The sequence below is a fragment of the Bos grunniens genome, chromosome 2 (assembly GCF_055505025.1).
Source record: "Bos grunniens cultivar Pamir isolate PY7600 chromosome 2, Bosgru_T2T1.0, whole genome shotgun sequence".
Taxonomy (NCBI): domain Eukaryota; kingdom Metazoa; phylum Chordata; class Mammalia; order Artiodactyla; family Bovidae; genus Bos; species Bos grunniens.
Window position 1 is genome coordinate 84,100,001 of NC_141166.1, and position 23,355 is coordinate 84,123,355.

The following is a 23,355-nucleotide window of genomic DNA, read 5'->3' on the forward strand; positions in this document are numbered from 1 at the left end:
TGGTAGAACACAGTGTATCCAGAATGGACATCCTAACTTAAAACTGAGAACCAGAGATTAATTCTGATTTGGAAATCAGTAAAGGCTTAAAGAGGGTTAGTTGACTGATTCTGAAAGACAGAGAAGGGGAAGTTCTGAACTGAGGGAGCCCTGCGATCAAAGGAAAAGGGTGTGAAAGAGAATGAACCCTTCCAGGATTAAGATGCAAGCCAAAGAGTCTGGGGCCAGCTCCTGGGGTCTAAGGTCTAGAGAGGCCGTCTGGGGCCAGACAACAAAGGTGTCCTTAGGGGCCCTAAGGTCCATCCAGAGACTTGGCGCCTTCCCTGGATGGAAGAGTACATGAAGAAATGGCAAGCACATGCATGTAGGGCCAGGTGAGGACGAAGAACCATAGAATCAAGGAAAGCAACGAGGAACATCTGGAAGAACAGAAAGAAAGCTGAGAGTAACATCACACTACTGAAGTGAATTAAGAGCTCCTAAAGAATGTGTAGAAAAAGAACTAGGAGCTCTTAAAACTGTTAAAAAAAAAAAAGAGGGTTTGTGTGTGTAAAACACTACAGAGGTGCTATAGCACCAGAAACAACAGGGAGATTTCGGTTTTGTTATGAAGTAGATCAGGGGTTTCCCAGGTGACTAAGTGGTAAAGAATCTGCCTGCCAATGCAGGAGATGCAGGAGACATAGATTTGATCCCTGGGTTGGAAGGATCCCCTTGAGAAGGAAATGACAACCCACTCCAATATTCTTTCTTGGGAAATGCCATGAACAGAGGAGCCTGGCAGGCTACAGTCCAAAGGGTTGCAGAGTCAGATGCAACTAAGTAACTAAACAACAACAACAACAATAAGGGAGTCAATTACTGGTTCCTCCCAGGACAGTTCATGTTGAGGGCATGGCGGGGGAGGCAGAAACTAGATGCTGGTTAGGGAGTGAGCACAAGGCAGAGAGGGGCAGAGAGGAGGAGAGTGGGGAAGGCAAGGTCAAGTTCTCTTTAATGGGGCAGGTGTCCACAGGAGTATTCAATTGGGGGTACTTGCCCAGGGAAGGCGGAAAAGGCAATGGCACCCCACTCCAGTACTCTTGCCTGGAAAATCCCATGGGCAGAGCAGCCTGGTAGGCTGCAGTCCATGGGGTCTCGAAGAGTCGGACGTGACTGAGCGACTTCACTTTCACTTTCCACTTTCACTCATTGGAGAAGGAAATGGCAACCCACTCCAGTCTTCTTGCCTGGAGAATCCCGGGGACGGGGGAGCCTGGTGGGCTGCCGTCTATGGGGTCCCACAGAGTCGGACACGACTGAAGCGAATTAGCAGCAGCAGGAGCAGCAGCCCAGGGAAGGGAGCAGGATCCCAAGGAAACAGAAAAGTCTTACAAGATGGAAGTAGAAAAAGAACATAAGCTGTGATATTGGCAGGCAGCTTGCTGTGGAGGGGAAGGAGGACCTTATTCAAGAGAATGTACTGAACTTTCTTACAAAGTTGAGAGGGAAGAAGAGAAAAACAGTGTTGATAAAAAAGCAGTTTCAGATGGCAAGTGCAGAATCTAATGCATCCCCAGAGAGTTGGATAAGACTATCTATCTCAAGTGAGGTGAGGAGAGGCAGAGTTAGAGCTTAACTGAGTTGAGGGGTCAGAGTGTCACTGTGGAGCGGTGAAGGGCCATCACTGGTTCTGAAAGTGAGGGAGCACGAACAACACCCAGAACACCCAGTGGGGGTTCTGCTGCGACCTGGAAATCCAGTCTGGCTGTAGTATGCTGTGTTCATCCCAAAAGCTTGTGCTTGTTTCATAAGGTCTTTTGGGAAAAATCGCCTAAATATACATATAATCCACCTACCTGCCCACCACCCATGCACTATCATAAGCAGATGAAGCAGATATTGCATAGAGACAGATAAAACTCAAAGAATGGGGCTAACCTCCTTGGTATGCTCCAATAAAATACTACATTAATTCTTGATTTAAAATGAAAGAGATGGGAAAAGAATCTAATGTGTGCATATATATGCACACACACATACACACACGTATTTAAAACTCAGCCACTTTGTTGTGCACCTGAAAATAACACAGCATTGTAAGTTAACTACATTTTAATTTTTAAAAAGACTTCTGAATAGCTCATTTAGATTATCAGGTTAAGAAAATTTCTTGAATTATAATGAATGTTGTACTAATTTTTTTTCATCTATCTACTGATCTCTAAAAACTCAGTGGTCACAACCTCAGTTTTATTAGGTTTTATAATGCTTTAATGAAAAATTAGAGCATTTATTTTTAAAAAATAGAAAGAAACTTGGGCATATACAAATTAGAGTTTCAGATCTCATAGATCCAAATATTAAAAAGGGAAGTAACCAACTTTCTTACTGAAATAAATTCAAAATACTGAGGAGATTGTAAGGAACTAAAAATCAATAGGAAAGTTTCCATTGAGCACCACAAAAGGAAAAAAAAATGACAATGTCCCCAACTTCTCCTAAACAAATGGTAAGAGAAAGAACATAGGTACATATGTGGAAAACAACAATAAAGCAAGTGGAGTAACCTATTTGTTTATGTCAGATAAAGAGCACCAGGCAAGCTTATAAAGGATTTTAAGAGAATTACAAACTTGGTACACAAAGAATTCACAATTAAAAAAAAAAATCAATGGGGACTGAAACAACATATCTTCATTTTAGAAAACAGTATCATGACCCATCTTGTTAAAAACATCCATTTACATTGGCCAGCATGTGAGCAAAACAGAAAATTAAAAGAGATGGGAGATTGGCTACAGGGTTGTAAACAATGGGAATCGGTAACTGACAAGGAATTTAGCTGTGGGCAAGGTGCTAGGCTTGCTTTTATTCAACATGTTTCCTAAAGGTTCCCAAGGAAGAACAGAATCCCACCTTAACATAGGTTGTGAATGACTAACTTGATAGGTGGTGGGAATAAGGACATGGGAAGATGCGGAATATCAATATGGACAGAAATCCAAAACTCAGCTTATTAACATTATGAAACTGACAAAATAAAAATGAACCTGAATGCAGTAGGACACACTGAAAAGACTATTTGGATTTCCTGGAATTTGACCAGATGAGTCTGTGTGCTGACTGCACCAGCAAATTGATGCTGCTAAGTTATGGAACATGATCTACAGCAAAGGGAGAGACCAAGTCTGTGGGCGCAGAAATACTGTGCAAAAGCTGATTTCATCAGAGGCACCTGATAACTGTATATGTTTGAAAATTAGAGAGTTTTTAGAAGAGCAATAATAATGATTAAGGCAATGGGAGAATTGATTTATGAGGACAGATTAAAGGAGCTAAATATGAATAGCCTGGTTAAGTGACAACTAGAGGGGTACATAATAAGAGTCTCCAAGGAAAAAGCGTAATTATTTATCTGGATACAGCGGGGTATAACTAGGAGTAATGAGATGAAATTAAGAATGGGAAAATTTAAGCTGAATTTCAAGAAAAAGTCCCTGATGGTGTAAATTATTAGCTCATGGAATAAATTCCCTATGGAAATGCTATAGCTGGGGAAACTTCATAATAGAAATGGACAAAATACCAATAAATAATGTAAGTAATAATCCAGTACTTGAAAGAAGGTGGTTACATGTATGCTTTCCTCGTTGACTATATCTTCTCATATTTTTCTTTAATAATCTATTTAGAGTGATTGTTAGCCAAAGAAGTATTTAGACAATTGTCTAAATCTGAAAGGGAATATGTCCTTTAGGTGAGTGAGGCTAAAACCGCTTTAGTTTTCATATACTCTGCAGCAGTAAGCAGAAATAATTTTTTACTACTTTGTTTTAGCAGAGCTGGTCTTGAAGCAAGCTGGACAAACATATTACTGTTTCTAAAAAATAAAACAAAACAATCCTCATCTACCATCCCACACAGTCTATTCTGATTCTCTGTGCCATGAAGCTCATATTTTTAGACATGTTTAATATAAACAATTTATTGCCATAATAGAAATCAAAAAACTTTATTTCAGCTTTTCTAAATGTAGCTCTATGGTCAATTACTTCACATCAATACCAAGATCAAATAGGCATAATACTAACAAGCAGTTTGCTTAATAATAGTCACCACACTAATTAACCCATCCAGAATGTTCTTAATCAGATGCTATTTGTAATGTACAGTTTAAGAGAAAGCTGGCAATAAATGGCTCTATGCTAAAAGAGAAAATAATACCTTACTGATGGGGTGATACTGGCTTTTTTATAGAAGTGGACAGAATGTTTGTACTATTCTGGCGGGAACTTAATGAAGTAACTATGCAAATAGGCACATGTCTGAACAGTTCCTTTCTTCTCCCCAGCTCCAACTCTGGTGGAGGTGCTAATGAGAAGAGGAGAGGTACTGAGGTAAGAAGGGAAGAGGAGAAAGGAAAGAAGAAAACCAGGGAGCTGCCTTCTAGAGCATATGCCAGGTTTGCCATTTTATCATCCCCCTGATTTTTCACAAAGTCTTTATTGAATTTTTTACAATATGGTTTTATGTCTTGGCTTTTTTTGGCTGCGAGGCATGTGGGATCTTAGCTCCCCAACTAGGGCTCAAATGTGCACCCCATACCTTAGAAAGTGAAGCCATAACTACTGGACCTCCAGGAAAATTCCCCACCCACCTCCAATTTTTCTTAAAGAAACGTTCCGTTCAGTTCAGTTTAGTTGCTCAGTCATGTCTGACTCTTTGCGACCCCATGGACTGCAGCATGCCAGGCCTCTCTGTCCATCACCAACTGCGGAGTCTACCCAAACCCATGTCCATTGAGTCGGTGATGCCATCCAACCATCTCATCCTCTGTCGTCCCCTTCTCCTCCTGTCTTCAATCTTGCCCAGCATCAGGGTCTTTTCAAATGAGTCAGCTCTTCACATCAGGTGGCCAAAGTATTAGAGTTTGAGCTTCAACATCAGTCCTTCCATTGAACACCCACGAATGACCTTCAGGATGGACTGGTTGGATCTCCTTGCAGTCCAAGGGACTCTCAAGAGTCTTCTCCAACACCACAGTTCAAAAGCATCAATTATTCAGTGCTCAGCTTTCTTTATAGTCCAACACTCACATTCATACACGAGTACTGGAAAAATCATAGCCTTGACTAGACAGACCTTTGTTGACAAAGTAATGTCTCTGCTTTTTAATATGCTGTCTAGGTTACTGCCCACCTAACTCACAGAATGTCCTTTCTCTTTCCAAATCTGTCAGAAGACCTACTCAACTTTTTTTTTTAACTTTTAGAAAGATTATGATTACTGCAGTTGTTTCCAATCTGTTATTAGCTATGGGACCCCACCCCCAATTTTTTTACAACCAATAGCGAATCTTTGAAACAGAAGTTGCTGCTGCTGCTGCTAAGTCGCATCAGTCGTGTCCGACTCTGTGCGACCCAATAGACGGAAGCCCACCAGGCTCCTCTGTCCCTGGGATTCTCCAGACAAGAACACTGGAGTGGGTTGCCATTTCCTTCTCCAATGCATGAAAGTGAAAAATGAAAGTGAAGTCGCTCAGTCGTATCCGACTCTTAGTGACCCCATGGACTGTAGCCTACCAGGCTCCTCCGTCCATGGGATTTCCCAGGCAAGAGTACTGGAGTGGGGTGCCATTGCCTTCTGTGAAACAGAAGTAGAACCTCCTTTTTGCTGCCTATCCTTCCCAACTTCTGTCCCCCAGTTTAGGTCTAGAGGCACTAACAAAAAACCCAATATTGTGTTGAGGGATGTTTAAAGACATAGTTGGAATAAGTACTTTGGCCACCTCATGTGAAGAGTTGACTCATTGGAAAAGACTCTGATGCTGGGAGGGATTGGGGGCAGGAGGAGAAGGGGACGACAGAGGATGAGATGGCTGGATGGCATCACTGATTCGATGGACGTGAGTCTGGGTGAACTCAGGCAGTTGGTGATGGACAGGGAGTCCTGGCGTGCTGCGATTCATGGGGTCGCAAAGAGTCGGACATGACTGAGCGACTGAACTGAACTGAACTGAGACCTAAATTTGATTGTTTCCTTGTACCACCTATAACCAAACATACGAACCTAGCACTGAACCTGTAGGAATGGCCAAATGTGTTATTCAGGTTAGTCTTAAAACATAAGATTTGAGAGGACCTTAAGTTGATGCCCTGGTGGCGCAGAGGTTAAAGCATCTGCCTGCAATGTGGGAGACCTGGGTTTGATCCCTGAGTCAGGAAGATCCCCTGGAGAAGGAAATGGCAACCCACTCCAGTATTCTTGCCTGGAGAATTCCATGGACGGAGGAGTTTGGTGGGCTACAATACAGTCCACGGGTCCCAAAGAGTTGGACACGACTGAGCGACTTCACTTTCACTTTCTAAGTTGATGCTAGATTAAGGGTAAGCAAAGGAAATGCTCTAGGCTCCTTAGCTAATTTCTGCTGAAGTTGAGAAGCTAGTTTATGTTTAGCTGACTAACAGATAATTGGGGAGAAGGCAATAAAATGAAGCAAGTCAAATCAAGTGAGGACATTAAGACTGATTCTGTGTTGCTGAAGAGCATGTCATGGAAGAAAAGTATGTCATGTGGACTATATTGTTTACAAATGTCTTTCTGAGAGATTTCAATAAGAAGTACTCACTACATAAGTTCAACTTATAGAATCTCATAAATTAATACCCACAGATAAGAGTCCACAAGACAGATGATTAAGTCATGCTTCTCAAAGCAAATCTGGAAAATAGCATGTGAGAAAAAAAATGATGCAAATGAGTGAATGATTAAATGAACAGAGAGATAGCATAACTGATCAAGGATTATTCCAAATACAAGGTAATGAAGAAAGAGGAGAGCCTTAGCAACTGGAATAAGGAAACTGGCAGGCCTGTGGGGCAGACAAGGGGAAAGGATAATGAAGAAGCCCAGCATGTGTCCATGTCGCTCAAGCTGGGTGAGAGAGCGCTGTGGCCACCTCTCTAGGCTAAAGTCTCATAAGGTATGATGTGTTCATCACGAGTTTCATGGGAACATGTGTATTACCCTAGAGAAGGGTTTGTGAGAGATCAAGTTTAGGATATGCTGGGTTAAATAAAGTTAGACATTTCTTTACTACAGAACTTCCCAAAGCACATGCTAGTATGTACAGTAAATATGTTGATTCATTCATTCATTCTTTTCATTCAATAAATATTTATTTAATATCTATTATGTTATACAAATACTATATTTACTGTTTCCCAAACTTAGCACTCAATGAAACAAGGACAATCCCCCACTGCATACACACAAAGAAGCACCTTAAGAATTAACATTCAATAAAAGTACCCTGGCAAATAGTTCTTGAGACCCTAGGTGGTACATAGCTTGAGTCAAAAAGCATGGGAAACCAGATGGGTGATGGCATATTTTATAGAGTAGGGATGGCAGAAGGAGGGGGAAAATTCATTTCTGCTCCAAATGGTGAAACTGAGCCCAAAAGTCATACACCAAGGCCACACATCAATAGAGAAAAGGAAGTCTGAAGATACCAGGAAAACTTGTGAAAAAAGTAACAGAAAAAGACATGGTTCAAGGCTAATATGGATGACAGCAGAAAAAAATATACATCGCTTGATTTTATCACAGCAATTTCTGTGGATTCCTGGATAGGAACCATAATTGAGACTTGAAGAGAAAGGAAACAGGAATCAAAAATAATTTTTCCAAAACCAACTGGGAAGACAAATCCAGGCACTTCAGTGATTGGGTGATTTATAACAAAAAGTTGATGGGTGATTTATCACAGAAACTATTCACTGTTTCCAAACAATGTGTTGGAAATTAATTACAAAATTAACATTTTTAGAATTTAGCCACATAAGCAAATATCAAAGATAATTAAAAAATCATGTTGCCCACATGTATCCAATATATCACTTATATGGTAAGCAGATTTATATAAACCTATAAAATATAAAAGTAAAGATCTTAATCTCACATTCTCATGTGTACACGCACACCCCCTATACTTTTTGCCACCCTATCTTCACTAAATAAAGGAATCACAAACAAGGAAGTCTATCATAATTAAAACTAGATGTTTGAAGACCACAACATTAAACAAAAAGATTTGTGTTTGGTATTTGGTTGTAGGATGGCTGCTCTTCTTTACTGGAGATGGCTAAGGGCTAATATTCATAAAATAGATGGCACATGTCGACGGAGGCGGTTTCAACAAGAAACTCCTGGCAGAACATAATTTGAACAAATCTGAATCACACATGAGTCAGTCACAATCCACATGCACACAGCATAAATGCTTTGGGGGAACAGCCATCCAACACCACCATGGCTGGTTAGGCCATGTCATTTTTTTTTTTGATTTTGAATTTATTTTTATTTACTTATTTGGATGTGCCTGGTCTTAGTGGCAGCACTCGGGATCTTTGATCTTCACTGAGGCATGTGGGATCTAGTTCCCTGACCAGGGATGGAACCTGCGCCCCCCGCATTGGAAGCGTGGAGTCTTAGCCACTGGACCATCAGGGAAGTCCCTGGGCTGTGTCATTTAGATGCTCAAGTTCTGTGCCTGAACCAAATTTCAACTCCCATGGTGCAAATTTTCAAAGGCAACATGCAACACTGACATCAGTCTGAAAGGATACTGAGCAAGAGTGTCTTGCTTGGACTACGAAGAATCTGTTTTCTGACAAGATAGGAAAACACGATCCATAGAAACCAACCTCAGTTAAAATTAACAAGCAAACTCTACTTGTTAGTCTGAGAAATTCAAGCTGAAACTGAAAGCATATTTATGGTTATCAGACTGGCCTCATTATCCGTGTATGGTCCCGGATATGACACATTTAGTCAAGACAGCATCTTCTCTTGAAGGCTGCCAAAAAGAGAAGTTTCAGTTTCCTCTGTTGTTTAAGGTCCATCATTTTCTGATGTCTGTCCTTTAGATAGTTGGCATATATGAATATCATAAAAAAAGACAGTTCTGTTCCCATGAGTCTATTTCTTTTATACTTTTTTTTAACCAGCATTTCTAAGAATCATTTCTGAAAATCTAATCCATTCCCATTACCTTATTTATACCATTAATTTACATGGCTTATTCTGGCAACACAGTTTATGTAATTAGTATTAATTAACTTAAATTATTATGCCTCAACTCCTCATTCTCTTATTTAAAAATTCTTATCAAAGTGTAGTTTATTTACAATGTTGTGTTCATTTCAAGTATACAGAGAAGTGAATCAGTTGTACATACACAAATATTCACTCGTTTTTAGATTCTTTTCCCATATAGGTCACCACAGAATATTAAGTAGAGTTTCTTGTGCTATACAGTAGGTCCTTGTTAGTTATCTGTTTTATATAGAGTAGTGTGTATATGTCAGTTCAGTTCAGTCGCTCAGTCGTGTCCGACTCTTTGCAACCCCATGGACTGCAGCACAACAGGCCTCCCTGTCCATCACCAACTCCTGGAGTTTATTCAACTCATATCCATTGAATCGGTGATGCCATCCAACCATCTCATCCTCTCTCATCCCCTTCTCCTCCTGCCCCCAATCTTTCCCAGCATCAGGGTCTTTTCAAATGAGTCAGTTCTTCGCATCAGGTGGCCACAGTATTGGAGTTTCAGCTTCAACATCAGTCCTTCCAATGAATACTCAGGACTGAACTCCTTTAGGAAATATGTATGTGTATATGTCAATCTCTCTTAATTCCAAAGCATTTTAGATTGTATACATTGATAATATAACTGCCTACTGGTATGAACAGTTTTTTTTTTAATGTAATTTTATAAAATCTCTTTATGACATACTCTTCCCATACTGAAAACTTAAGGTCCTTATCAATGTGTGAGATTAGGAAAAGCTATCCTGCATGTTGCCACAACCCATGTTTATCAAATCCAGAGCCATCCTTGTGAACATATGCATACTTACTTTTCATGACTCACGTTCCTCACCAAAAAGTGCAAAGAACAACAAAACCTCAATACACAAGGTTTACTGAAGTAATTCAACACAGTTAACAAACAACACAGTTAGGCTAAACTGCAGACAGTGCACCTTTATTTTCCTGTCTCTTCTTTAATCGTGCTCCACCCACTGGTGGTTAACTCCCTAAGATCTTAATACTACTTTCCAACTACCCAGGTCCTCCCCTCCTCCTATTACCATGCATCCCTTTGCAGCCTATCCTGGAACTAAGTCCCACTTTGGATCTACCCTGAATCCTGCTGTGCTCTTCACTCTTGGTCTTCTGGAAACTAACCTTAAATTCCCACAATGTATTAATCACCTTCCCTGCTCAATACATTACACCTTACACCTTTGCAATACCTTAACTGAAGGGAACTAATTACAAATGGGATGATTTTAGGTACCACAGTAAGCCTATGAGAAAGATTCTTTTGGGAGGACAGGTGGAGAAATCTCTGTGAAGCACCTTAAAGTAAGTCCATTCAAGCAATGGGCATGTTGAAGAGGGGAGAACTCAGGTGGTATTGGTACAAAGGACTGCATTGGCATTTCCTATATCTGTGAATTTATACAAATAACGTAATGTCTCTGAAGCTCAATTTTCTAATCTATGAAATGGGATAACACATGGTTTTGCAAATTTCTTGAGAAATTTAAAAGAGAGTTAGTATTAAGGTGTAGATGAGCTAAGTAAGTCAAAGTTCTGCTTTCTTTGCACTTTATGTAACATCCATACTGAGGGAGTTATTCCTAAGGCCATCTTCGGTAACACTGGGTTTTCCCAGTTAGGAAATGAGTCACTGTGTTGAATCAGCTAGCAAACATTCATTCGACAAATATCTGAGCTCCTTGTATGAGCAAGAGGTTGTGTCTATATTTACAAAGCTTTTATAGCATACATAGTGATATTTGATACTTATTTTGGTCTCTCAGCCACAGAGATTGAAAACTATCCATAATTATCCTTAAACTAAATTGTATTTACTGATTCCACTACTAACATGATATAAGTTTTCCATTTAAACATAACAATTTGCTCATCATTTGTTTCATTAATAACTCAGAAGTGAAGTTTTAAAAGCATCTATTCATTTACCCCACTTAATTTAATGATAGTATAAAAAAATGAGTTCCCAAAAGTGAATATGAAGCAATTTTTTTCAAGGAAGAGGAAGAGGCTGTTCTACATAGACCAAAGCAGCAAGCTGCTTTGTATGGATTAACCTTGTTAGCCAGTACATGTTCACATTACTCTGGGAATCTGTATCTTCTATAGCATCAATAAAGCATTGAAGGAAAACTCTAAAAATGATCTCTAATTACGTTTCCTATTCCACAGATTTTTTTGGAAGCCATTATTTGGAAGTTGAAAGCAAGACAGTAAAATGTGCTTGTATTGAAGAAAGGATCACTTCCTTCTTTCCAGGCAAAATAAGAATTCCTTTATGGCAGTTTCCAACTGGAGAGTTTCCATTACAACACGGTATCATTTCATGGGTGCTATGGACTGAAATGTGTTCCCTTAAAATTCACATGTTGAAGACCTAACTGTGAATGTGACTAAGTTTGGAGATAGAGTCCTTAGGTGTGTGTGTGCATGCTAAGTTCCTTCAGTCGTGTCCAACTCTTCGTAACCCCATGAACTGTAGCCTGCCAGGCTCCTCTGTCCATGGGATTCTCCAGGCAAGAATACTGAAGTGGGTTGCCATACCCTCCTCTAGGGGATCTTCCCAAGCCAGGGGTCGAACCTGTGCCTCTTGCGGCTTCTGCATTACAGGTGCATTCTTTACCGCTGGGCCATTGCAGAAGCCCCTCTTTAGGAGGCAAGAAACAGATGGGGAAACAGTGGAAACAGTGTCAGACTTTATTTTTTGGGCTCCAAAATCACTGCAGATGGTGACTGCAGCCATGAAATTAAAAGATGCTTACTCCTTGGAAGGAAAGTTATGATCAAACTAGATAGCATATTCAAAAGCAGAGATATTACTTTGCCAACAAAGGTCCGTCTAGTCAAGGCTATGGTTTTTCCAGTGGTCATGTATGGATTTGAGAGTTGGACTGTGAAGAAAGCTGAGAGCAGAAGAATTGATGCTTTGGAACTGTGGCATTGGAGAAGACTCTTAAGAGTCCCTTGGACAGTAAGGAGATCCAACCAGTCCATTCTAAAGGAGATCAGTCCCAGGTGTTCTTTGGAAGGACTGATGCTGAAGCTGAAACTCCAATACTTTGGCCACCTCACGCGAAGAATTGACTCACTGGAAAAGACTCTGATGCCGGGAGGGACTGGGGGCAAGAGGAGAAGGGGACGACAGAGGATGAGATGGCTGGATGGCATCACCGACTCGATGGTCATGAGTCTGAGTGAACTCTGGGAGTTGGTGATGGATAGGGAGGCCTGGCGTGCTGCGATTCATGGGGTCGCAAAGAGTTGGACACGACTGAGCAACTGAACTGAACTGAGAGTTAAATAAGGTCATAAGGATTGTGCCATAATCCAATAGGACTATGTGGCCTAAAAGTAGAGGAAGAGATCTCTTTCTCTCCCCTGCCACATGTGAGGATGCAGCCAGAAGGCAGCCATCTGCAAGTCTGTAAGACAGCTCTCCTCAGAACTGGCTATTCTAGCACCTTCATCTCAGACCTCCAGCCTCCAGAATTGTAAAATAAGTTTTGTTGTTTAAACCACCAAGTCTATGGCATTTTGTTATGGCAACCCTAGATGATGCATACAATGAGACATTATTTTGGAAAAGAGGAGAGAGAGTCAATACTGAGATGAGCGAAATTTCCTGAACAGAGTACCAGGAAAACGATGGAGTAGGAGGTACCACATCCATGTTGACAGATAGTGACAACAAAAGAATACTGTACAAGAAGAGAGGGCTGACCATCAAAACTGATAAGAGAATCTAGGGATGAAAAGAAGAAAAGGTGTGAATTTTCTTGTGAAACAAAAATGTTCCTTTTTTTTACTTTTTTTACTAAAAATAAATTTTAAAAGTATAGAAAATTGAGTTTAGGAGAGAATTTTTCTTAACAGTTTGTTCAGTTGTGAAGATATTTACTTAATCTCTTTAAACCTGGGTTTTCCCATATATTCAGTGAGAATGAGACCAGTCCCCTAAACTTCTCAGGGAAGTAGGAGGATCAAATTTCTAATCTAATTTATTGATTATCTTATAAGGAGGCAAAAAGGTACACTGGATCAGGCAGGCCTCTAGGTATGCCACATAGCTTTAAATTCAGGACTCTGCCACTTATTGGCTGCCTTGGGGAAAGAGCTTTCTCTCAGCCAGCTACCCCACCCGTACAATGGGGTTAGTAACAATGCTGCTGTGCAGTTCTGTTTTCCACGTTGTGTGGCACCTAGTAAGAGCTCAGTAAATACTATCATTTTTTATTTTTGATAATAATGAAGATCATCATCACTTTGTTGTTATGGTTACTAAAGAGACAATGTTCTAAAAAGTCCAGTTTTTGACTCAACTGGCCCTTTCACAGTTAAACTACTTACAAAATCTGAGATCCATGCCTTTTTCAAGATGCATTTTTCTTGTTAACCCTCACAAGTTTACACCTAGCCATCCATTTAAAGCAGGCATTTTAATATGTTACCTTATTTTCATTTGTATACTAATCAAAGATTTGTTCTCTGCCTAGAGGCACATTAATTACAAAAAGGCTCAATGTTATAAATCAAATATATTCCTCCCTTCATATTATTTGTTTCGTTTTTTTCTACCTTAAGCTTTTCCTTGTCCTTCCTTTTATTTCTTCATTTTTCTAACTGAGAGTTTTCATCTTTCCCCTTCTTAAAGCTGCATAAACCAGAAAACTAAAACCAGGAAATTTAAAACATCAGTTTCCAGGTCTCTGAAGCATGAACAGATGGGCATCAAAAATCCAGTTCTTTTTTTTTTTTTTCCCTTTTTCATTTGCCTACCCACAACCTGAATAAATCAAAATGACCAGAAAATCCAACTTCCAGCACACCCCGTTCCCCACCACTTTGTTTTGCTACCACATTAAATGCTACAGCACTAAGTACTGATTCACTTCAAGTTCTGGTTGTACTGTTGTCTAAAATTTTTAAGCCACACACACAAAAAAAAAACTGTCTTTATTCTGAACTAATATTTGAAGATATAATTTTGTTAATTTTACATCTGAAATAAAGTCTTTAAATGTACAAAGTGAGTGTATAAGCACTTCCACTTTCTTCAGGTTTTCTATACTTTGCAGTATTTCTAAGTTTGGAAAAGAGGTTGTAAAAATATAACAGATGGGTAAACTGTTACTAGAATATAACCAAGGCTTGAAGGTAAAGAAAGACTTAAACAGTCAATGAAAATACTGAGTGAAAAAGGTCAGAACAAAAAACCTCATTCAACATTTAAACAAATCGGAATGCCTACTATGTGGAAAATATGATGCTGTGAAAGTGCTGCACTCAATATGCCAGCAAATTTGGAAAACTCAGCAGTGGCCACAGGACTGGAAAAGGACAGTTTTTATTCCAATCCCAAAGAAAGGCAATGCCAAAGAATGCTCAAACTACTGCACAATTGCACTCATCTCACACGCTAGCAAAGTAATGCTCAAAATTCTCCAAGCCAGGCTTCAACAGTACATGAACTGAGGCAGAGGAATCAGAGATCAAATTGCCAACAACTGTTGGATCATCGAAAAAGCAATCTGTATGCAAGTCAGGAAGCAACAGTTAGGACTGGACGTGGAACAACAGACTCGTTCCAAATCGGGAAAGGAGTACATAAAGGATGTATATTGTCACCCTGCTTATTTAACTTATATGCAGAGTACATCATGAGAAATGCTGGGCTGGATGAAGCACAAGCTGGAATCAAAACTGCTGGGGGAAATATCAATAACCTCAAATATGCAGATAACACCACCCTTATGGCAGAAAGCAAAGAATTGAAGAGCCTCTTGATTAAAGTGAAAGACGAGAGTGAAAAGTTGGCTTAAAACTCAACACTCAGAAAGCTAAGATCATGGCATTCAGTCCCATCACTTCATGGCAAATAGATGGGGAAACAGTGGAAACAGTGACAGACTTTATTTTTTGTTGAGGCTCCAAAATCACTGCAGATGGTGACTGCAGCCATGAAATTAAAAGAAACTTGTTTCTTGGAAGGAAAGTTATAACCAACCTAGACAGCATATTAAAAAGCAGAGACATTACTTTGCCAACAAAAGTCCGTCTAGTCAAAGCAATGGTTTTTCCAGTAGTCATGTATGGATGTGAGAGTTGGACTATAAAGAAAGCTAAGCATCAAAGAATTGATGCTTTTGAACTGTGGTGTTGGAGAAGACTCTTGAGAGTCCCTTGGACTGCAAGGAGATCCAACCAGTCCATCCTAAAGGAAATCAGTCCTGAATATTCATTGGAAGGACTGATGCTGAAGCTGAAACTCCTATTCTTTGGCCACCTGATGTGAAGAACTGACTCACTGGAAAAGACCCCGATGCTGGGAAAGATTGAGGGCAGGAGGAGAAGGGGACGACAGAGGATGAGATGGTTAAATGGCATCACCAACTCAGTGGACATGAGTTTGAGTAAACTCTGGTAGTTTGTGATGGGCAGGGAAGCCTGGCATGCTGCAGTCCATGGGGTTGCAAAGAGTCAGACACAACTGAGTGACTGAACTGAACTACGAGCAAGGCAAATAGCCAAGATGTCCTCATGGAACACCCAATGGAGTCGGTGCTCCAATCAGGGTAGAATTAGATATTATGTTGATGAGAACCCAGGTCTAAGGTGGGGGTAACACCATGTAAGGCTCTCTAGAGAAGGTGATCTTTCAGCTGAGACCTCTATGATGATTATAGTGTAGTCAAGTGTGAATCTAAGTGGTGAGTTGTGTTATGAACAATAGCACATGCAAAGAGTCTGGGAATAAAACATAGTGCAGGGGTAAAAATATAGAAAGAAATGGCAACCCGCTCCACTTTTCTTGCCTGGAGAATTCCATGGATGGGGGAGCCTGGTGGGCTACAGTCCATGGGGTTGCAAAGAATTGGACATGACCAAAAGCAACTTAGCACAGGGGTAAAAAAAAAAAAAAATGTATACACACACACACACATATATATATATAGCCAGAGCATTGAGTGGGTGCAGATAGGGGTAAAGGTAGGGGAGGAGAAGAACAGAAATGCGAAATGCGGCTAGAGAAATAACCAGGGGAAGGCCTTTCTGCCCTTAATAAGTAAGAGGTTTATAGCCATTTGACAAGTTTCTAATCAGCCTGGGTCTGAATAAAAATGCTGGCTGCAGTGTGAAGACTGTGCTGGGGAAGACATGACAGGACGAACATCACTTTTAAATCCCCCTGACTTTGAATTTCTAATGAAATAATGGTACGAGAATTTTAAGACAGGCAGGGACTCTTAGGGACAACAAGAATAACTGAGAAGGACGACAATAGAAGATTCTGAGAGATGGAAAGCAGATGGATAAGTGGTGTTGAAGCAGAGCGGAGGCAGAAAACGTTAGTAAGTGCGGGTGATTTTGCTTGTGTACGTGGTGTTGGCTAAGAAATAGAAGCTCATTTGCTCCAGAGAAACTCTATCCTTCCAATTCCTGGAAGGCTCAGGAATTCGACAAACCATGTGCCCCTGGAGGTGCAGTTGCAGAGCAGAACTGAAAACAGGAGCGGTAGCAATTCTATATAAAATGCACTCAAGCCCTCTGATAGTCTCCCAAAGCCCATGCAGCCGAGCGGGCTCTCTTCTTCCCAAACTTCCTCCTTAGCTGCAGAAACACTTCCTCACTGGATGATCTGAACCACAGACCCCAGGCAAGGGTAAAGGCAAGGGTGAGGGAAATTAAATGAAAGGATGTTGATTTATTAATGATGCTTCTCCAGCACCCTTTGCATATCTGGTACCCAGATAGCTGGAGATTCTCCTTCCAGGAAGTTATAGTAATCTTTCTGGAAACTAACTGGGCTGACCTAGCAACACTGACATGTGGACATGCCACAATAAAACATCTGAATTCCTAGGAGGAAGGTCACTGGTCAGTAAGTCCTGTCTCTGAAATTCTAATCATTTTTCAAGGTCTCACCTCAAATATGAGTGGAGAGACATGGACCATTAGATATTTGGGGGAAATTTTTAACATAAAGTTAATATGATAAAGCAAACAAATCAAAAAGAGGAACTTAGCAGAAACTGAGACATGGACAGAAGAAGAACACTTTTTAAAAATCCTATTATATCCATAATGATAAAATAAGGATTTTTGCATCTATGGTGGGAGAAATAGGATGCAATAAGAAAGTATATTTAAGAATAAGAAAGAGTGCTTGCAAATTAAAATATCATAACTGAAAAAAAATCAACAGAAGAGTTAGAAGATAAAGTTGAGGAAATCTTACAGAAAGCAAAACAAAAATAAAGAAGATAATAGGAAAAGAGATAACAAAATAAGGTCAATCTTAGGTTCAATCATGATGAAGAGGCACTGCAGAACATGCATACTGAGAAAATCATGGGGGAGAAAAATTAAAAACAAAAAAAAGAAAATAACAAAAACCCAATTCATATAGAATCATTATGGAATTTCAGAAAATCTGGAGTTGAAAAAAAAAAAAAACCCAATACCTTCTGGGAGAGTGAACAGGATGGGTCACATCCAAGTTATCAGAAACAGACGGGAATAAGACTTCTCAATAGGAAGTTCAAAAGTAGAAAACAATGGAACATTACCTCAAACTTCTGAGGAAAAATGATTTTCAATGAAAACTCAAAACTCTGTTAAGCATTAATTAAATGTGATGCAGGAAAAAGCCATTTTCAGACAAGCAAGGTCTTAAGAAGTTTTAGCTCCCATATACAATAAAGGACAGAATCGGTATGGATCTAACAGAAACTGAAGATATTAACAAGAGGTGCAAGAAACACAGAAAAACTATACAAAAAGATCTTCACGATCCAGATAACCATGATGGTGTGATCACTCACCTAGAGCCAGACATCCTGGAATGCAAAGTGAAGTGTTGCCTTAGGAAGCATTACTAGGAACAAAGCTACTGGAGGTGATGGAATTCCAGCTATTTAAAATCCTAGAAGATGATGCTGTGAAAGTGCTGCACTCAATACGCCAGCAAATTTTAAAAACTCAGCAGTGGCCACAGGACTGGAAAAGGTCAGTTTTCATTCTAATCCCAAAGAAAGACAATGCCAAAGAATGTTCAAACTACTAAATAATTGTACTCATCTAACATGCTAGCAAAGTAATGTTCAAAATTCTTCAAGCCAGGCTTCAACAGTATGTGAACTGAGAACTTCCAGATGTTCAAGCTAGATTTAGAAAAGAAAAACCAGAGATCAAACTGCCAACATCTGATGGATCATAGTAAAAGCAAGAGAGTTTCAGAAAAACATCTACTTCTGCTTTACTGACTACACTAAAGCCTTTGATTGTGTGGATCTCAACAAACTGTGGAAAATTCTGAAAGAGATGGGAATACCAGACCACCTAACCTGATTCCTGAAAAACCTGTATGCAGGTCAAGAATCAACAGTTAGAACTGGACATGAAAATGGACTGGTTCCAAATTGGGAAAGGAGTATGTCAAGGCTGTATATTGTCACCCTGCTTACTTAATTTATATGCAGACTACATCATGTGAAATGCTGGCCTGGATGAAGCACAAGCTGGAATCAAGATTGCCAGGAGGAATATCAATAACCTCAGATATGCAGGAGACACCACCCTTAAAGAAAGTGAAGAAGAACTAAAAAGCCTCTTGATGAAGGTGAAAGAGGAGAGTAAAAAAGTTGGCTGAAAACTCAGCATCCGGTCCCATCACTTCACGGCAAATAGATGGAAAAACAATGGAAACAGTGACAGACTTTATTTTCTTGGACTCCAAAATCACAGCAGATGGTGACTACAGCCATGAAATTAAGCTTCCTCTACAGAAGAAAAGCTATGACCAATCTAAACAGCATATTAAAAAGCAGAGACATTATTACTTTGCTGACAATTTCTGTATAGTCAAAGCTATGGTTTTTCCAGTAGTCATGTATGGATGTGAGAGTTGGACCATAAAGAAGGCTGAGTGTCAAAGAATTGATGCTTTTGAACTGTGGTGTTGGAGAAGACTCTTGACAGTCCCTTAGACTGCAAGGAGATCCAACCAGTCCATTCTGAAGGAGATCAGCCCTGGGTGTTCATTGGAAGGACTGATGGTGAAGCTGAAACTCCTATTCTTTGGCCACCTGATGTGAAGAACTGACTCATTGGAAAAGACCCTGATGCTGGTAAAGATTGAAGGCAGGAGGAGAAGGGGACGACAGAGGATGAGATGGTTGGGTAGCATCACCGACTTGATGGACATGAGTTTGAGCAAGCTCCAGGAGTTGGTGATGGACAGGGAAGCTTGGTGTGTTACAGTCCATGGGGTCACAAAGCACTGGACACAACTGAGTGACTGAACTGAGATACATTTCTTGAGGAGGTACTGGTGGATACACCCCCACTAGAATGAGAAAGCAAAAGAAGAGAAAAATGTGGGATCCAGAGAATAGTTGACTCAAGTGTCCAGGGAGCAACAAGAATGAACAGGAGAATCTAGGCCTCCAAGTGGAGGTGTGCAAGGAAAATAATGGAAATGATAAGCTTCTTGATGTGTTTGACCATATTAAAAAAAATAGTGATGGTCACAGACCTGGGAATGGGTTTGTGATAATGATACAGAAATCAAGCAAATAAAACTAAAGCAATATTTATCTCCAGGAAATAGTGAAGAGTTGTTCAGGAAAGGAAACCTCATTACAGAAAACAATGATGCTCAAAAGGGAACAACTTTATACAGTGATAATGCTATAGATGCAGAGTATTTAATGAACCAGAAGTTGAGATACAGCTATACTGGAAGGCTAGGGAGAGCGAAAATGTCTGTGTGCTTCCATGTGTATGCTCATACTGTAAGAGAGCTAACTAAATCACCATTTCTTCTGGTTGGAAAGTCAACAGACAATATCTCAAACAACATCAAAATATAGCAAGATAGAAAACAAAAGTTCTGTTAAGTGGTAGCCTCAGTGCGGGAGGGAGGTTGAGGTGGGATGAACTAGGGAAAAGAATTTGCTTTATCTTACAGATCTTTCTTGCATCCTCTAACCTTTTAAAATCAAATATATGTATTAGTTTGAGAATTCATGACTTAATTGATAATCTCTAGAAATTTCTTCGGAGAAGGCAATGGCACCCTACTCCAGTACTCTTGCCTGGAAAATCCCATGGATGGAGGAGCCTGGTAGGCTGCAGTCCATGGGGTCGCTAAGAGTCGGACACGACTGAGCGACTTCACTTTCACTTTCATGCAGTGGAGAAGGAAATGGTAACCTACTCCAGTGTTCTTGCCTGGAGAATCCCAGGGACGGGGGAGCCTGATGGGCTGCCGTCTATGGGGTCGCACAGAGTTGGACACGACTGAAGCGACTTAGCAGCAGCAGAAATTTCTTATCAAAATCTCTTCGATTTTTGCTTCTAATATTTTCTATAATTTTCCTTCTGAAACTTTTACTAGATATACCCAGAATTTTGTTTTATTTCTTAAGATCTAGCTTCTAGATCACTAATTCTCTCTTTACACATTTAATACTTAACACATCCACTGGTTAATTTTAAGGAATATATAAAACTTCTGTTTAGTTCTTCCAAAAATATGCACCAGGCTTTTATAGTACCTTTTATTTCTCACGTTTTCAACTTTTTATGCTATTAACTGTTTCAAAGAGCTACTTTATCTTTTTTATACAGAAGTTCCACTGGAGAAGGGAATGGCAAACCACTTCAGTATTCTTGCCTTGAGAACCCCATGAACAGTATGAAAAGGCAAAATGATATAGGATGGCATCACTGACTCGATGGACGTGAGTCTCAGTGAACTCCGGGAGTTGGTGATGGACAGGGAGGCCTGGCGTGCTGCGATTCATGGGGTCGCAAAGAGTCGGACACGACTGAGCGACTGATCTGATCTGATCTGATCTAGTATCTAAACTTATTAAGGGTCCAACCTTACAGTAATTTGTTAGAGCTAATTTCTAACTTGCTACACTAGAATAGATATTCAACAGGAAACACCAGAAGAGAAGAAAGTTTGAAGGAGAGATTGGAGTGATGATTAATTTACATTTTGGTAATGATCAGTATGCCTGGGAAGAGCTGAAAATTCACCAAAGTGAGGTAATGGAGAAAAGTTTTGCCCAAGTTTTATTCTTCCTTTAAAAAAACACAAAAAACTCACCATTTAAAAAAAAATTCTGATATATTTCCTTAAGCAATCAGCAGATATTTATACAGCACCCACTCAAACTCAAAATTCTGCTGTTATAAGAAGAAGAATTAGAAGAAAAATCAGACATTTTAACATATGGCTGGATTTCCCTCTTCTAAGCTTTTTGAAGAATTGTTTAAAATTCACAGCAATTCATAGTCACCTTTCAGGACTTGCTGAACATTATTTCGAAGTTTAACATTATTTGCAGAAGTTTTTACTCTTCACCTTGAAATATCCTTTTTTGAACAGTGGGCAAATATTTTCAGTAGAGACTCTTTCATTCACAGTGTATGCTAACATTATTGTGAGTCACAAACACACAGATGTATGTACAAACATCTCCTTAAATACTGAAATGGATAAAAGTGGAGATGGTATACTTTAAAGACATAGTAAAAGCCCTAGAAAAACTAAGTATTCAGAGAAACGCTCATATAAAACAAAAAAACTTCGTCTAATCTTACAAATGTTATTCTGTAATAATTTAGCTGTATTGACAGCCTGCATCTTATTGGTCTGGGCTATTCTAGAGTACTGCAGATGCTACCCGAACTGTCAATACATGCCCTAATTTATACCCATTTAACACTTCAATAATATATGCCAGGGCATAACTGAGTTCTAAGGAAGTAAAAATCCAGATTATTCAGGAACTGCATGTTATTTTGGAAGTACAGATAGCAAAGGGCCTCATGGCCCTAAGCAGACTGCCAAAGGCCATTTAAAACCAATCATGTGTCAATGTATTCTAACAGAGAATTACAGACAATAAACCAGTGACATAGCAAAGTCTTACTAAACTATTATCTTTAAGCCAGAAATAACATTCCAATTTTATAAAACTGGAGTTAAAACAAGCATTATTCTTTGCTTTCCTATAGTAAATAAATGAGAAAAAGAAACTTCATTGCCTCACAGGTTTATGGTGCACAATAGTTGCTCAATATAGACTTTCTAAATGAATGAATGCCTTGGAAAAAGGAAGTAGAATGGGTTGGTTAGGCATAAGCTCTTCTATGCTTCTCTGGGACCTGATTGTTTCCGTATACTGATGTGTGGTTTGGGATTTTGAGTATGTTTTATTTGGGTAGTTTGCATATATGAAGTAGAAAGAGGTAAGGTTGGTTGAAGGGTAATTATTTGTTGATGGAAGAATATAAAAAGTATAAACAGCTCAGCTATTGCTTAAGCAAACTCAGCTCTTCATTCCTGATCTACAATGCAAATAGTATACAAAATAAGGTTTCATTAAAGAGTGGCTGTCACATCAACAGGAAGGAGAATGAAGACCTGCTATGCAGGATTATTAGATATATTGAATTTGTTGTCACCACGATCAACAAAATACTGCTTCTAAGGACTACACACTGTGACACAGAAATAGCTTTGCAATATAGAACACTAGTTTGATTTTTTTCATTTTATTGTAATGGAGCTATATATACCTCTAGAAGAAATGTACGCCAATTTATTGATGGCTTAGGCCACTATTTTTTTTAAAGTAATATACTAATCAAAAAACATCTGTGATAACTGAAAATCCATTCTGAATAAAAAATTAGAAACTTTCTATCACATGATATCTATCTCCACAACACAAAAATAACTCTATATTGTATGATGTGGAGTGGGGCTTTTCCTATCATCTTGGTGTTTCAGCTGAGGTCCTAACACTGAGGATTAATATCTATGAATGCTAAAGAGGTGCTGCCATATTTCCCCAGGACTTGCTAAAGGTAAAAATATTGGCCCCATGACTCTTACAGATAATTCTTTAACAGTGAAAGTAAGCGGAGAAAATTCACAGGAGTAGGTGTGCTCCATGAGGACCTCCTATGGAGACTTGGAATGGTAACCAGAAGGAAAGGCTGGCATCTCTTTCCCCAAAATGTGATTGCCAAGCTGCCAGAATTCAAAAGCTTGCCTCCTCTTGCTCCCAGAAAAGAGCTCTTGGAGAATCTAATGCATGCCCCATAAAATGTGGGACACTGACTCCGATGAGAGCCTGGACTTCAAGATTTTAAAGGTAGGAGGCTGTATGAAGTTGTCCACAGGGAAAGGTGAGGAGAAAGGGCAGCAATGCAGGCAGCCTC

The 23,355-nt window shown here is 39.6% G+C and overlaps 1 protein-coding gene across 50 annotated transcripts in view; it reads right to left on the reverse strand.

Moving 5' to 3' along the window:
* Nucleotides 1-23,355, reverse strand: part of QTMAN (queuosine-tRNA mannosyltransferase) — a 457,067-nt gene that overhangs the window by 104,518 nt on the left and 329,194 nt on the right. The window lies entirely within an intron of this gene.